This window comes from Panthera leo, chromosome B3 (genome assembly GCF_018350215.1).
Source record: "Panthera leo isolate Ple1 chromosome B3, P.leo_Ple1_pat1.1, whole genome shotgun sequence".
In the NCBI taxonomy this organism is placed as follows: domain Eukaryota; kingdom Metazoa; phylum Chordata; class Mammalia; order Carnivora; family Felidae; genus Panthera; species Panthera leo.
In genome coordinates this window covers 116,769,188-116,786,052 of record NC_056684.1, presented here as the reverse complement: position 1 = coordinate 116,786,052, position 16,865 = coordinate 116,769,188, and the positions used below count along the sequence as shown (strand labels likewise).

Here is a 16,865-nt window from a genome sequence, read left to right as displayed (position 1 = left end):
TTGGAGAAACTATACAGGGAAGGTAAAATTGGCACTCCTTTCCTGCCTGCAAAACGGGGATCGGTCAACAGGAGGTTTCCCTCTCAGGGTTTCAAGAGCAGAAACCCATCAGCAAACAGGGCAGAAGAGTGCAAGAGGACAAAGCTCAGAGACAAAGCTCCAATTATGTTTAGTTGTGACCACCAAGGGGATTCTAGGGGCCAGTGCTGTAGCCAGTCCCTCTGCGCAGGCTGCTGTCACATCTATTTGCTTCCGGCTTACTGCTCCTGACTCACCCACTCCTTTGCTTCCTACTGTTACAGAGAAGCTATAAGCATAAAGGTAGACATCATAAGAGACTTAACATTTTGCTGAGTTTTTCCAATATCCTGACCTGTGGTTTGAAGCCCCGCCTTCATTTTGAACCTAATGCCCTTATGAAAAGAATAAAGCTGGGACCAGTGGTGTAGGCAACTCTTCTGTGTTCCAAAAGGTGACAGTTTCCAAATGAGTACTCCTTCAACTTGTCATATCCCATTTCCATATTTCTCCTGCTCTCCCAGTGCCTCTTACCTTGGGGGTTTTCAAAGGTTTTGTTGGGAAAATGATTCTACTTCCTTCTAAAAATGAGTCAGGAAGGCAGGAGTTAAAACCTTCTCTCTGTCTCGGAATTAGAACTACCACCGACAAATGCACACTTAGAAAAACATCTTTCACTCTTAATCTGTTTTTTTACTCTCTACTTTCCAATTGAGAAAATAAAATCCTAGCTTGCTATTGTGGCCATAATTTCGAATCTCTGTGAACTAACTCTGTGCAATTATTTACAAATCACCATCATAATCAAAGTAGCATTAGTCCCTCAATATTCAATGAATAGGGAGCCTAGAATGCATAGAATTTGTGAGGCAGATGGAGTTGGACCTTATCTCTGGGTTGTGGGATTACAGGTTTTTAGTTAATTGTGTTATTTTTTTTTTTGTTCTTCTCTATTTTTCTTAAAAAGAATCCTACAATTGCCACGTATTGTTGGTGAAATTAAAAAGTTTAACAAAATAGGAATGTTGATGGTTTTGTCTGTTATTTTAGAGATGGAGTAAACAATTTTATATCTCTATTTTTCTGCTTCAGAGGGGGAAAAAAAAAGCCTGCAAAAAGGAAAGAGTATAACAAAGGGCAGACTGTACTGAGAGCAGGCTAACCTAGTATTACCCGTGAGAGCCACTCCGAAGAGCATTGATTGCCCAAAAACTTGCAAATACTTGATGGAAAGTGGTATGACCACAAATCTCCATTCTGATTCCAAAGAAAAATCAGCCCAGAAAGGTCCCGCCTTTCTTACTGATACATGATTTCACCCTTTTCCTGTTACCCTGTACAGGGAGACAGAGAGGTGCCCAGGAAAACAGGTGCTTTCCACTAAAAAGGTAGGAGAAGAAGGTCGTAGGCACTCCCGTCTGCCAGAGCTGTGACACCTGGTGCCATGGGTTAAGGGCCTCACGAAGTCAGATGATCCTAGGATAGACTAAGAAAAAAAATCTGTGGCTCTGAAGCTTGCTGGAAAATCAAGGTTAAAGTGCCATTTGGCAACTCTGCTACAGTGAAAACATTTAAAGATGGGTAATGATAATTTACCTGTCATTTACCCTAGGACACGGGTGTGATCTGTTCCGAAAAACCCGAGTCCACGTTCTCTTCGGTTCAGTTTGCTTTGCCTGGAGGAGCTGGTCTTCCAGGTGCCATGTAACAGCGTAACTCAACACTGGCCTAATGCGCATGAGCCAACGCCCCTACCTGAAGTTTGCAAACTCAGACCATGATGGAAAGGCAACGGTCAAATATCATATTTGGAAGAAGCCTATGAATCATTGTCACTGACACATCTGTTAGGCATTATCTTGAGTAACCCCAGACCCAGGCTCCTATAGGAAATGAATCTCTACTCTGTGCCTCAGTCAGTACTTACCTCTCCTTTGCCTCGTTCCCACAGTGGTCACTCGCCTGGCTAACTAACCTGATGAAGTATGTCTGTGTGATGGAGTTAATCAGTGTCAGTGGCCAGAAGAGGACTTGTGACCAGCTCCACTGATTAGTTGCTTGACCTTCAGTGTCTTCATGTGCAAAAGGGGGTGATATCTCCCAAGTTTATTGTGAGGATTAAACAAAGTAAGGTACATAAAGCCCCTCGCACAGGGCCGGGCACACACTAAGTCCTCACTAAATAATAGCCATGTTTGTTGATTCCATTACCCTCTCCAGAAACAACACAGCTTGATCAGGGATGTCTATGGTTTAACAATATAAGGCAGCTAGCACGAAATTCCAGATACCACAGTCTGCCAGAGTAGAATATCTCTGGAGCAGCCACAACTCTTGGTGTACATTATGTTACGTACAGTGAACAGCTGCCTACTCAGATCACTACTAGAAGTGACATTTGGTGTGGAAAGCACCTAGTGTAAACAAAATGGGGATTTACTATTTGAGCATTAGTCCTGGTGCACATTTCAGCCTATGGGTCATCTACCAAAATCAGAGGACCATAAGACCAGGTGAATAAAGGTATTATTACGTAGAGTTAATTTTTTATTACTTGTTAATGTTAGAAGGCTGTGAGTTGTTCAATATGGCTGAAAACGAGTATGACTTCAATTGAGAGAGATACATTTCTTGCCATGTCTGAACTCAAAGAGCCCTTTCCTAGGTGATATTTGTCCTAGAATCCCCCTGTAAACCGCCAGAAAATCCTGAAATGATGATAATATCTGAAAAGCATCATCATTTAAGGATATTTCTAATGTCATCATAACTCCTTTGAGTAGGGGATGAGATGAGAAAAAGCAGTAGGGAGAAGAATGAAGGAGAAAGGAGTAGCTATACCCAAACACACCCATACACACACACACACACACACACACACACACACACACACACTAAACCACAGACTGGAGCCTTTCAATCCCCTCTTCTACATCAACCCAAATAAGTTACTTACTTTAAAATTAAAACACTTAGGGGCACCTGGGTGGTTCAGTCGATTAAGCATCTGACTTCAGCTCAGGTCATAATCTCACAGTCCGTGAGTTTGAGCCCCGCGTTGGGCTCTGTGCTGACAGCTCAGAGCCTGGAGCCTGCTTCAGATTCTGTGTCTCCCTCTCTCTCTCTGACCCTTTCCCTCTCTCTCTCTCTCTCTCTCTCTCTCTCTAACAATAAATAAACATTAAATTTTTTTTTTTAAATTAAAAAAAAAACACTTAGCATTGGATCCTAGACTAGCTAAGGGCTATCTTTATCATGTCAACAAATGCTATATAATTAGATAATTAATTTTAGAAACAAGTGTTTCAGGTTGCCAAATATAAGGTTAAAAATGGGTACTGGACATGGGGATTTTAAAAGCAATTAAAATAGAATAAGATGAGAGATGTGTATATATGTCATGTCCAAAAGTCCAAAAGTGAGATGTCAACATTACAGCCATGGTCAGGTATGAAAAACAAAATTCAAGGAGTAAATCTGTCCCTAATACTAGCCTGGCAATTTAAAGGGGGGGGGGGGAGATACACTCAGGGTAAAATACTGACTATAACACTTTGACCTCCATAACCAAGAATGGATATTGTCAATGAGACTCTGGAGCACAAAAAAGAGAGACCAAAGACTTTCAAGACCTTCACCACTACCTAACTCTTTGAGGAAGAGTTTACATTCCTCAGTATCCCTCCAACACACAAGCAGACACACACATCACACATTCTAAGATACGCCCTAGAACCACGGTTACCATAGATTGAGAGAGCAGCATTGGCTTTGATTCTTAGAGCAGCAAGACCTCTGAGAACACATCAAGGTACTACTTGGCTCTATTGTGAGCCTTCTCTGCCAGCTTGCTTCTAATTTGGTTTCTACTCATCTAGTCTCTCTCAACTCAAGCTATAGGACCATGATAAAATATAAATGTAGGTGATGCCAAGAAATTATGGATATATAATAGCCTCCAGCCCTGTGATAGTGCAAAGTTAGCAAAAGTCAACCAGGGATAGTAGAGTAGAAGCCAAAGAAATCATGAAAGAGTGGAACAGGAAGGCAAAGATTCCAAAAATAAGCACAACATAAAACATAAAATAAGAGAAAAAGAGGATCTTGGGCAGGGAGTCTGTATTTGAGAGGAGAAGTAACTGAAGTGGATCAGAACTACCATGAGTAGTGCCCCTTGGAGCTGGACAATATGGCAGCCTTGAATGGAATCCATAAGAGTGAAAGAACAGAATGCCAGTCTGTTTTAAGAGAAAATCTAGAGTCTAAGATACACACAGCCAGGCAGATAAGACTTGGTGAGACCAAATTTTCTAGAGTCAGAGCCTGGGATATACCAGCTTGGCCATGTACCATCCTGAGAAGTTTTATCTTTGGCCTCCCTGCACACTCCCCTGTCCTTGTGCAGGTGGCATTCCCCATCTGGACTGAATTTCCTTCAGAGATCATGACCTGAGCCAAAATCAAGAGTCGGACACTTAACCGACTGGGCCACCCAGGTGCCCTGGCATTTGAAAATTTATTGAGACCAATGGTGTTCTGGCACTGTTGTAGCCTTTGGAGAGGCAGTGGGGATAAGACAAAGTTCTTGCCTTATGGAGCAATAAACACACCCAGAAAATAGCATCAATAGTGATAAACATCAGGAAAAGAAATAAAGCCAGGTGAGGAGATTGACAGTGATGGAAGAGGGGTTGTTGGGGGGCGGGGGAAGGTCGAAGAAAGCTTTTGAATAAAATGGTCAGAAAAGGCCTCTCTTAGGAGATGACATTTGAGCAGTCACTCAAGAAATAAGAGACAAGTCCAAAAATAAATATGGAGAAAAGCATTAATCACAAGATTTCTTCTTAGGGAGATTTAATGTATTTGTTGAGAAGAAATTTAAGCCAGTTTGAAGCACCAGATGGGGCCTCCAAAGGACTGACTCAGATGGAAAGGAACTGATTTGCTTCTGAAGCATAGTGGGAAGAAGAGAGATAAGAAAGGAGGGACACCAGCAGTAGGGACTATGACCCTCTGTGTGACCTCACCCTTAGCTTCCACTCAAGTCTCGGAACCCGTGAAATGCTTGGTAGGCACACGGAAAATCATGAACAGCCCACATGGTTGTAAGAGCCCCAGAGTCAGGCAGACCCTGCCTGAGAGTAAGTGCAGGCAGGTGGGCAGCAGGTTAGAGAAGGCAGGCAGGTGAAACACTGACAACCCAGAAATAGGTCTAGAGACAAAATAAAAGACCAGAAAATAGCAATAGAAGCTGGGAGGAGGGTCAGTGGAAAGTCACCACTGCCCAGCAGCTCCTACGAGGATAATTCCTAATCTAAACCAAATCACTGTATCTGCTTAACAGTTTGTGAGAGTATACAACCCTGAGTTAGTCTTAGCTAGCTATGATTCAACTGTTCATTGTGTACCAGAGACTTCTCATGGCGTACAATCGAACTTTGACTACAAATAGTAAGTTGCAACCATTGTGCACCTCCAAGGCACTTTACATATATCACCTCTAATCTACATAAAATTCCTTTAAGGTTCTAAGAAAAATGGGGTTGTAAGAAGTTAAGCAAATTCCCCAAGATTACACAAAATTAAAATTCAGAACTTTCTAAATCCAAAGCCATGATCTTTATTCAACACTGAGCCACTTCCCAAAACAAGTCTTCTGGTCCAGGACTGAAATGCCAGACAAGGGCCAAAATTCCCCCAAGGAACCTGAAAGTAAGTATAATCAGGGTTTGGGGGAGAGAAGCAAAGTCTGGAGAAAATTAAGGTGGGCAGAACCCCAGGCATGGTTCCCCATGAAATATTGCTCTATCTACTCTCTACCCCAAAGACGACAATGACCACCACCACCACCCTTGTCCTGTGTCTCTGACTTCCTTTTCCTCCATCCTCTTGTTCAATTGCTATCCCCCAAATGATCCTCCATTGGTCTTTTTTCTCTCCCTCCAACGTGTCAGATGATTTCCTCTGCCTTTGATGCTACTTCTGCAAGGAACAATCTTCCCCCCCCCAAATCTTGAGTGTTGCCTCCTTTGCGTTATTCAAGTGACTCACAGTAGCTCCTCTGGGTGACCTTCCCCAGTGACCACTCTTAAGGAGCACTAGTCCCAAGTCATTCCCTGCTACATTATCCTTTTATTGTCTGCTTATCTTTCATTAAAATCATCTCTTTGCTTATTTCTCCCCCCCACCCCCTCCCCCCCCACCAGACACCAGAATATGTGCTTCAGAAATCCACTAAAATGTATCACTTTTCACTCTCACCCCAACAGCTGGCATAATGACTGGACCAGGATAAATACTCAACCTCTACGGGACTCTTATGCTCCCCGAGAAGTTGGATAAATATGTCAAATTTGCAATAAACTCATCTGGCAAAGAAAATTTCTCCAAAAAGTCAAGTTTTTTGTTAAATTTAATTTTAAAGGATGATAGAATACCCAGTGCCCAGATATTAGTTTCTAATACTATTCTCCAATAAAAAGAGCCAAAATTCCTCAGAGAAATGGTAAATTTATAGCAGACAGAAAATGTACAAATGAGCATGAATATCTTCTGATGCAAGAAAGTAAGAAAGTGCTCAAGAGACACACACACAATAGGGGTTTGCCAAAGGGACACAGGGGCCAACTGCAAGAATGGCCAAAGTTGGAATAATTGGAGCAAAATAAAGCAGTGTAGGGTTATAAACCAAATATAAAATAAATATTCATGAGTCCATACTGACATAAATATATGATTAAGTAAATAAATAAATGGGGGAGAAGAGACAAATCTCTCATGCAGAAGAATTCCAATTAAGTTATGCAACTATTTTGCCCTCAAGGAGAGGAAATGTAACTCCCCACTCCTTAAGTGTGGGCTGCACATAGTGACTTCCTTTGAAGCAAGATTGTATGGAAAGGTGGGGATAAAGAGTAACTTCACAGTGGAGAATCTGACAAACACTATCTTAGCCAGGCGATCAAGTTAACATCAACAGTGATAAATCATGTTAATAGAATGTACACTCGATATAATGTGATGAAAATGGCACTCAACCTCTGTGGTCTTCTTTCACAAAAACCCATGGCCCCAGTTACTCATGAGAAAATCATCAGACAAACCCAAGTGAGAAACATTCCACAAAATATCTGAGTACTGCTCCTCAAAAACAAAGTCTGAGGAGGAGGTTCCGGAAGATGGCGGCGTAGGAGGACGCGGGGCTCACAGCGCGTCCTGCCGATCACTTAGATTCCACCTACACCTGCCTAAAGAACACAGAAAACCGCCAGAGGATTAGCAGAAGGGAGTCTCCGGAGTCAAGCGCAGACCAGAGGCCCACGGAAGAGGGTAGGAAGGGCGGCGAGGCGGTGCGCGCTCCACGGACTGGCGGGAGGGAGCCGGGGCGGAGGGGCGGCTCGCCGGCCAAGCAGAGCCCCCGAGTCTGGCTGGCAAAAGCGGAGGGGACGGACGGACTGTGTTCCGACAGCAAGCGCGACTTAGCGTCTGGGAGGTCAGAAGTTAACAGCTCTGCTCGGAAAGCGGGAAGGCTGGAGGACAAAGGGAGGGAGAGCTGCTGAGCCCCCGGACGGCAGAGCTCAGCTTGGCGGGGAACAAAGGCGCTCGCCAGCGCCATCTCCCCCGCCCATCCCCCAGCCAAAATCCCAAAGGGAACCAGTTCCTGCCAGGGAACTTGCTCGCTCCGCGCAAACACCCAACTCTGTGCTTCTGCGGAGCCAAACCTCCGGCAGCGGATCTGACTCCCTCCCGCTGCCACAGGGCTCCTCCTGAAGTGGATCACCTAAGGAGAAGCGAGCTAAGCCTGCCCCTCCAGCCCCCGTGCACCTTGCCTACCCACCCCAGCTAATACGCCAGATCCCCAGCAACACAAGCCTGGCAGTGTGCGAGTAGCCCAGACGGGACACGCCACCCCACAGTGAATCCCGCCCCTAGGAGAGGGGAAGAGAAGGCACACACCAGTCTGACTGTGGCCCCAGCAGTGGGCTGGGGGCAGACATCGGGTCGGACTGCGGCCCCGCCCACTAACTCCAGTTATACACCACAGCACAGGGGAAGTGCCCTGCAGGTCCTCACCACGCCAGGGACTCTCCAAAATGACCAAACGGAAGAATTCCCCTCAGAAGAATCTCCAGGAAATAACAACAGCTAATGAACTGATCAAAAAGGATTTAAATAATATAACAGAAAGTGAATTTAGAATAATAGTCATAAAATTAATCGCTGGGCTTGAAAACAGTATACAGGACAGCAGAGAATCTCTTGCCACAAAGATCGAGGGACTAAGGAACAGTCACGAGGAGTTGAAAAACGCTTTAAACGAATTGCAAAACAAAATGGAATCCACGATGGCTCGGCTTGAAGAGGCAGAGGAGAGAATAGGTGAACTAGAAGATAAAGTTATGGAGAAAGAGGAAGCTGAAAGAAAGAGAGATAAAAAAATCCAGGAGTATGAGGGGAAAATTAGAGAACTAAGTGATACACTAAAAAAAAATAATATACGCATAATTGGTATCCCAGAGGAGGAAGAAAGAGGGAAGGGTGCTGAAGGGGTACTTGAACAAATTATAGCTGAGAACTTCCCTGAACTGGGGAAGGAAAAAGGCATTGAAATCCAAGAGGCACAGAGAACTCCCTTCAGACGTAACTTGAATCGATCTTCTGCACGACATATCATAGTGAAACTGGCAAAATACAAGGATAAAGAGAAAATTCTGAAAGCAGCAAGGGATAAACGTGCCCTCACATATAAAGGGAGACCTATAAGACTCGTGACTGATCTCTCCTTTGAAACTTGGCAGGCCAGAAAGGCTTGGCACGATATCTACAGTGTGCTAAACAGGAAAAATATGCAGCCGAGAATCCTTTATCCAGCAAGTCTGTCATTTAGAATAGAAGGAGAGATAAAGGTCTTCCCAAACAAACAAAAACTGAAGGAATTTGTCACCACTAAACCAGCCCTACAAGAGATCCTAAGGGGGATCCTGTGAGACAAAGTACCAGAGACATCACTACAAGCATAAAACATACAGACATCACAATGACTCTAAACCCGTATCTTTCTATAATAACACTGAATGTAAATGGATTAAATGCGCCAACTAAAAGACATAGGGTATCAGAATGGATAAAAAAACAAGACCCATCTATTTGCTGTCTACAAGAGACTCATTTTAGATCTGAGGACACCTTTAGATTGAGAGTGAGGGGATGGAGAACTATTTATCATGCTCCTGGAAGCCAAAAGAAAGCTGGAGTAGCCATACTTATATCAGACAAACTAGACTTTAAATTAAAGGCTGTAACAAGAGATGAAGAAGGGCATTATATAATAATCACAGGGTCTATCCACCAGGAAGAGCTAACTATTATAAATGTCTATGCGCCAAATACCCGAGCCCCCAGATATATAAAACAATTACTCATAAACATAAGCAACCTTATTGATAAGAATGTGGTCATTGCAGGGGACTTTAACACCCCACTTACAGAAATGGATAGATCATCTAGACACACAGTCAATAAAGAAACAAGGGCCCTGAATGATACATTGGATCAGATGGACTTGACAGATATATTTAGAACTCTGCATCCCAAAGCAACAGAATATACTTTCTTCTCGAGTGCACATGGAACATTCTCCAAGATAGATCATATACTGGGTCACAAAACAGCCCTTCATAAGTTTACAAGAATTGAAATTATACCATGCATACTTTCAGACCACAATGCTATGAAGCTTGAAATCAACCACAGGAAAAAGTCTGGAAAACCTCCAAAAGCATGGAGGTTAAAGAACACCCTACTAACGACTGAGTGGGTCAACCAGGCAATTAGAGAAGAAATTAAAACATATATGGAAACAAACGAAAATGAAAATACAACAATCCAAACGCTCTGGGATGCAGCGAAGGCAGTCCTGAGAGGAAAATACATTGCAATCCAGGCCTATCTCAAGAAACAAGAAAAATCCCAAATACAAAATCTAACAGCACACCTAAAGGAAATAGAAGCAGAACAGCAAAGGCAGCCTAAACCCAGCAGAAGAAGAGAAATAATAAAGATCAGGGCAGAAATAAACAATATAGAATCTAAAAAAACTGTAGAGCAGATCAACGAAACCAAGAGTTGGTTTTTTGAAAAAATAAACAAAATTGACAAACCTCTAGCCAGGCTTCTCAAAAAGAAAAGGGAGATGACCCAAATAGATAAAATCATGAATGAAAATGGAATGATTACAACCAATCCCTCAGAGATACAAACAATTATCAGGGAATACTATGAAAAATTATATGCCAGCAAATTGGACAACCTGGAAGAAATGGACAAATTTCTAAACACCCACACTCTTCCAAAACTCAATCAGGAGGAAATAGAAAGCTTGAACAGACCCATAACCAGCGAAGAAATTGAATCGGTAATCAAAAATCTCCCAACAAATAAGAGTCCAGGACCAGATGGCTTCCCAGGGGAGTTCTACCAGACATTTAAAGCAGAGATAATACCTATCCTTCTCAAGCTATTCCAAGAAATAGAAAGGGAAGGAAAACTTCCAGACTCATTCTATGAAGCCAGTATTACTTTGATTCCTAAACCAGACAGAGACCCAGTAAAAAAAGAGAACTACAGGCCAATATCCCTGATGAATATGGATGCAAAAATTCTTAATAAGATACTAGCAAATCGAATTCAACAGCATATAAAAAGAATTATTCACCATGATCAAGTGGGATTCATTCCTGGGATGCAGGGCTGGTTCAACATTCGCAAATCGATCAACGTGATACATCACATTAACAAAAAAAAAGAGAAGAACCATATGATCCTGTCAATCGATGCAGAAAAGGCCTTTGACAAAATCCAGCACCCTTTCTTAATAAAAACCCTTGAGAAAGTCGGGATAGAAGGAACATACTTAAAGATCATAAAGGCCATTTATGAAAAGCCCACAGCTAACATCATCCTCAACGGGGAAAAACTGAGAGCTTTTTCCCTGAGATCAGGAACACGACAGGGATGCCCACTGTCACCGCTGTTGTTTAATATAGTGCTGGAAGTTCTAGCATCAGCAATCAGACAACAAAAGGAAATCAAAGGCATCAAAATTGGCAAAGATGAAGTCAAGCTTTCGCTTTTTGCAGATGACATGATATTATACATGGAAAATCCGATAGACTCCACCAAAAGTCTGCTAGAACTGATACATGAATTCAGCAAAGTTGCAGGATACAAAATCAATGTGCAGAAATCAGTTGCATTCTTATACACTAACAATGAAGCAACAGAAAGACAAATGAAGAAACTGATCCCATTCACAATTGCACCAAGAAGCATAAAATACCTAGGAATAAATCTAACCAAAGATGTAAAAGATCTGTATGCTGAAAACTATAGAAAGCTTATGCAGGTAATTGAAGAAGATATAAAGAAATGGAAAGACATTCCCTGCTCATGGATTGGAAGAATAAATATTGTCAAAATGTCAATACTACCCAAAGCTATCTACACATTCAATGCAATCCCAATCAAAATTGCACCAGCATTCTTCTCGAAACTAGAACAAGCAATCCTAAAATTCATATGGAACCACAAAAGGCCCCGAATAGCCAAAGTAATTTTGAAGAAGAAGACCAAAGCAGGAGGCATCACAATCCCAGACTTTAGCCTCTACTACAAAGCTGTCATCATCAAGACAGCATGGTATTGGCATAAAAACAGACACATAGACCAATGGAATAGAATAGAAACCCCAGAACTAGACCCACAAACGTATGGCCAACTCATCTTTGACAAAGCAGGAAAGAACATCCAATGGAAAAAAGACAGTCTCTTTAACAAATGGTGCTGGGAGAACTGGACAGCAACATGCAGAAGGTTGAAACTAGACCACTTTCTCACACCATTCACAAAAATAAACTCAAAATGGATAAAGGACCTGAATGTGAGACAGGAAACCATCAAAACCTTAGAGGAGAAAGCAGGAAAAGACCTCTCTGACCTCAGCCGTAGCAATCTCTTACTCGGCACATCCCCAAAGGCAAGGGAATTAAAAGCAAAAGTGAATTACTGGGACCTTATGAAGATAAAAAGCTTCTGCACAGCAAAGGAAACAACCAACAAAACTAAAAGGCAACCAACGGAATGGGAAAAGATATTTGCAAATGACACATCGGACAAAGGGCTAGTATCCAAAATCTATAAAGAGCTCATCAAACTCCACACCCGAAAAACAAATAACCCAGTGAAGAAATGGGCAGAAAACATGAATAGACACTTCTCTAAAGAAGACATCCGGATGGCCAACAGGCACATGAAAAGATGTTCAACGTCGCTCCTTATCAGGGAAATACAAATCAAAACCACACTCAGATACCACCTCACGCCAGTCAGAGTGGCCAAAATGAAGAAATCAGGAGACTATAGATGCTGGAGAGGATGTGGAGAAACAGGAACCCTCTTGCACTGTTGGTGGGAATGCAAATTGGTGCAGCCGCTCTGGAAAGCAGTGTGGAGGTTCCTCAGAAAATTAAAAATAGACCTACCCTATGACCCAGCAATAGCACTGCTAGGAATTTATCCAAGGGATACAGGAGTACTGATGCATAGGGGCACCTGTACCCCAATGTTTATAGCGGCACTCTCAACAATAGCCAAATTATGGAAAGAGCCTAAATGTCCATCAACTGATGAATGGATAAAGAAATTGTGGTTTATATACACAATGGAATACTACGTGGCAATGAGAAAAAATGAAATATGGCCTTTTGTAGCAACATGGATGGAACTGGAGAGTGTGATGCTAAGTGAAATAAGCCATACAGAGAAAGACAGATACCATATGGTTTCACTCTTATGTGGATCCTGAGAAACATAACAGAAACCCATGGGGGAGGGGAAGGAAAAAAAAAAAAAAAAAGAGGTTAGAGTGGGAGAGAGCCAAAGCATAAGAGACTGTTAAAAACTGAGAACAAACTGAGGGTTGATGGGGGGTGGGAGGGAGGGCAGGGTGGGAGGGAGGGTAGGGTGGGTGATGGGTATTGAGGAGGGCACCTTTTGGGATGAGCACTGGGTGTTGTATGGAAACCAATTTGACAGTAAATTTCATATATTAAAAAAATAAAAAAAAAAAAAAAAAAAAAAAAAAACAAAGTCTGAGAAGATGTCATAGCCAAGAGGAGCCTCAGGAGACATAACTTACTCAATATAATGTGTTCGCCTAGATGGGATCCTAGAACTTAAAGGGGGCATTGGGAGAAGACTAAGAAAATCTGAATAAACTGTGGGCTTTAGTGACTAGCAATGTATTGATATTGGCTCATGAGTTGGGACAAATGTACCATACTAATATAAGACATCAATAATAAGGGAAGTTGGGTGTGGGGTATATAAAAATTCTTTGTACTCTCTTTAAAATTTTTCTGTGTATCTAAACATGTTCTAAAATAAAGTTTAATGTTTAGAAACGCTTTGGAGATTTTTATAACTTGACTTATTAGTGCCATGATAATTATTCCCATATTAATTTATAAGCTTAGTATATAGCTCTAACCAGAATCCCACTCGGATTGTTTCAGGGAGGGATGGGTTTAGGGAGATAACAAAAATAACCACATTCATCTGGATGAATACTTGCTGGAGAACGGAAGATTTAAAAGACAGTTAAGGGAATATTTGCCATGTATCATAATAAAATGTACCACGAAGAACAAAAAATTAAGATAGTATGGTTCAAGTACAGAAGAAGGACTAAACAAGTTGGATAGTACTGAAAAGAATACCAAAGCAAGTGAAAGAAAATGTATGTGTATTTAACATGATAAAGAAAGCATCATAAATCACTGGGAGAGAGATGGATTACTTAACTGGTAATTTGTGGGAAAATTCAGAACACTCTTTACCTCATATACTAAACATTTTATGAAGTTCAAAGCAAAAAAGTAAAACTCTAAAATACAGAGTTCTGGTTTTAGCTCTGATACATAAGGAACCTGGAAGTCACCACTCCCATCTTTCCAACAGGAAGTGTTCAACAACTTTTCTCGGATCTGTCAAAGAACTGAGCTTGCAGGGCCAACTGCCAACCCCAAATCTGCAGAGACGGGTGAATTCAATGCATCGCATGGAAGATACGCTTACCTGAAGCAGAAACTGTTAGAGCCATAAACTAGTAAGAACACTTAAATGATAGTTCTCCCTAATGCTGGAAGCTGAATGGGGACAAATGTGGGAATGAGAAATTCCTAAAGGCTGCAGGCTTGAAGGGACCCTCACGCTTTCCTAGGTTTTACCTACCTCCAAGATCTCCAAAGACCCCCTCATGGCTCTGGCAGAGAGAGAAGAGTAACCATATGCGTCAACAGAGAGAGAAGAACTGTATGATAGACTGCGTGCCTTAAACGACAGAAATTTATTTTCTCACAGTTCTGGAGGCTGGAATTCAAGATCAGATGCTAGCAATTGTCATGCTCTCATAAGGCCCTCCTCCCAGCTTGCCGATGACTACCATCTTGCTGTGTGTTTGCATGACTTTTCCCTGGTATGTGCACATAGAAAGAGAGTCAGACAGAGAAAGAGAGCAGGAAAAAACTCTCTGATGTCTCTTCCTGGAAGGGCACTAATCCTATCTGAGCAGAGCCCCACCCGGATAACCTCATCTAACCTTAATCACCTTCCCAAGGTCCCAGCTGCAAATAATACCACGTTGGCAGCTAGGGCTTCAACATATGATTTTTTTTTTTTTTAATTCCAATGTAGTTAACATACAGTGTGATAATGCTAAGCAAAGTAAGCCAGAGAAAAACAAATATAGGATTGTACTCATATGTGGAATTTAAGAAACAAATGAACAAAGGAAAAAAAAAAAAGAGGCAAATCAAAAACTGTATGAATTTTGAGGGACACAAACATTCGGTCCTTATCAGTAACCATTGTGAAATATGCCCAAAGCATTCTCAGTAAGAAAGGCATACTCTCCAAGAGAAAAGACTTTACCATAGCCTTATTCCACCTAGGAGAATGACCTTTCTCCCACTCCAATACCTTTAGCCTTCTTGCCTCATCTAAAGAAGCTTTAAAAAAAAAAAAAAGGTAAGAAATACCTGTAAACATCACAGAATGCTTCCCTTTCCCCACACCTTAGCACGAAACTTTACCAGTATAATAACAGTAGATTACAGCTGAAAAGGATGCCAAATATAGACTCCATCTGAGGAGTTTTTAGGTAATGCCAAAGACAAAAGGAGAGACAAAACTAAGGACAGTAGAGGAATTTTAAGCCTCTAGCACCTACAGCTATAGCAAACATTAAACACTGCCCAGCTTCTAGCCAGATTACTATAAAGCATCACACTAAAGGCCTATTACCCAATCCATTATGTTCAGTTTTCAATAAAAATTACCAGGTATGCTAAAGGGCAAGAAAAAAAAAAAAACAGTCTGTAAAGACAAAGCAATCATCAGAACCAGACTGAGATATAATATAGATGTTGCAATTTTCAGACAAAAAATTTAAAAATAACTATGATTAATATGCTAAGGGCACTAATGGGAAAAGCAGACAGTATACAAGGACAAATAGGTAAGATCAGTGGAGAGATGGGCACTAAGAAAGAATCAGAAGGAAATGAAAGAAATCAAATACACTGTAACAGAAATGAAGAAATGCCATTGATGGGCTCCTAAGAGACCAACCACAGCTGAGAAAGGAATCAGAGAGCTTCAAAATAGGTCAATGGCCATTTCCCGAATAGAAATGCAGAGATGGAGAGAGAAAGAGAGAGGGATGAAGAGGATAAGAAGAACAGAGGAGGAAAAGAAAGAAGGGGAAACCATACAAGAGCTGTGGAGAAATTTCAAAGGTATAACATGTTTAACTGGGAAACCAGAAAGGGAAGAAAGAGAGGACAAAGTAAAGAAATATTTGAAGTATTAATGACTGAGAATTTTCTAAAATTAATCACAGACACCAAAACACTATCTACGAAGCTTAGAGAACACTGACAGGATAAATGTCAGAAAGTCTACATCTAGTCTATCATGTTCAAACTACCAAAAACCAAAGTTAAACAGAAAATCTTGAAAGAAACCATGGGGAAAGGAATCATCTTACCTATAGAAAAACATGAATAAGAGTGACATTGGAATTCTTGCCAGAATCCATGCAAGAAGAAGAGAGTGGAGTGAAATATTTAAAGCGTTAAGGGAGAAAAGAAAAGCCCACCAAGTTAGAATTCTATATTCAACAAAATTAACCTTCAAAGTATTGAAAAAATACTTCAAAGTATTAAAAAAATAAAGACTTTCTCAAAAAGAAATTGAGGGAACTCATTCCTAGAAGACCTGTCCTGCAAAAAATGTCAAAAGAAGCTCTTCAAAAACAAGTTCTTCAAGAAGGTCAGTGGGGCACCTGAGTGGCTCAGTTGGTTACTTTGGCTCAGGTCATGATCTCGTGGTCCATGAGTTTGAGCCCCACATTGGGCTCTGTGCTGACAGCTCAGAGCCTGTAGCCTGCTTGGGATTCTGTGTCTCTCCCTCTCTCTGACCCTCCCCACTCATGCTCTATCTCTCTCTGTCTCAAAAATAAATAAAACATTAAAAAAAATTTTTTTAAGGTCAGAAACGTGTATATATATATATATATATATATATATATATATATATATATATATATATATATATTTAAAACTTAAAAGGAAATCTACTGGAGATATATCTAATATCTGGTAGGGACATGACTGCAGGCACAATCACAAAGGAAGAAAATCACTAAAGGAAAGTTGTGTAAATATGATTAAATAATGGGTTCAACATGACAGAACATGAGATAAAATTATAAGCCATATATGTGATAA

General features: G+C 41.2%; 1 protein-coding gene across 1 annotated transcript in view; it reads right to left on the bottom strand.

Annotated features, from left to right (window-relative positions):
• The window catches only part of RGS6 (regulator of G protein signaling 6), a 595,776-nt gene that overhangs the window by 447,173 nt on the left and 131,738 nt on the right, over nucleotides 1–16,865 (bottom strand). The window lies entirely within an intron of this gene.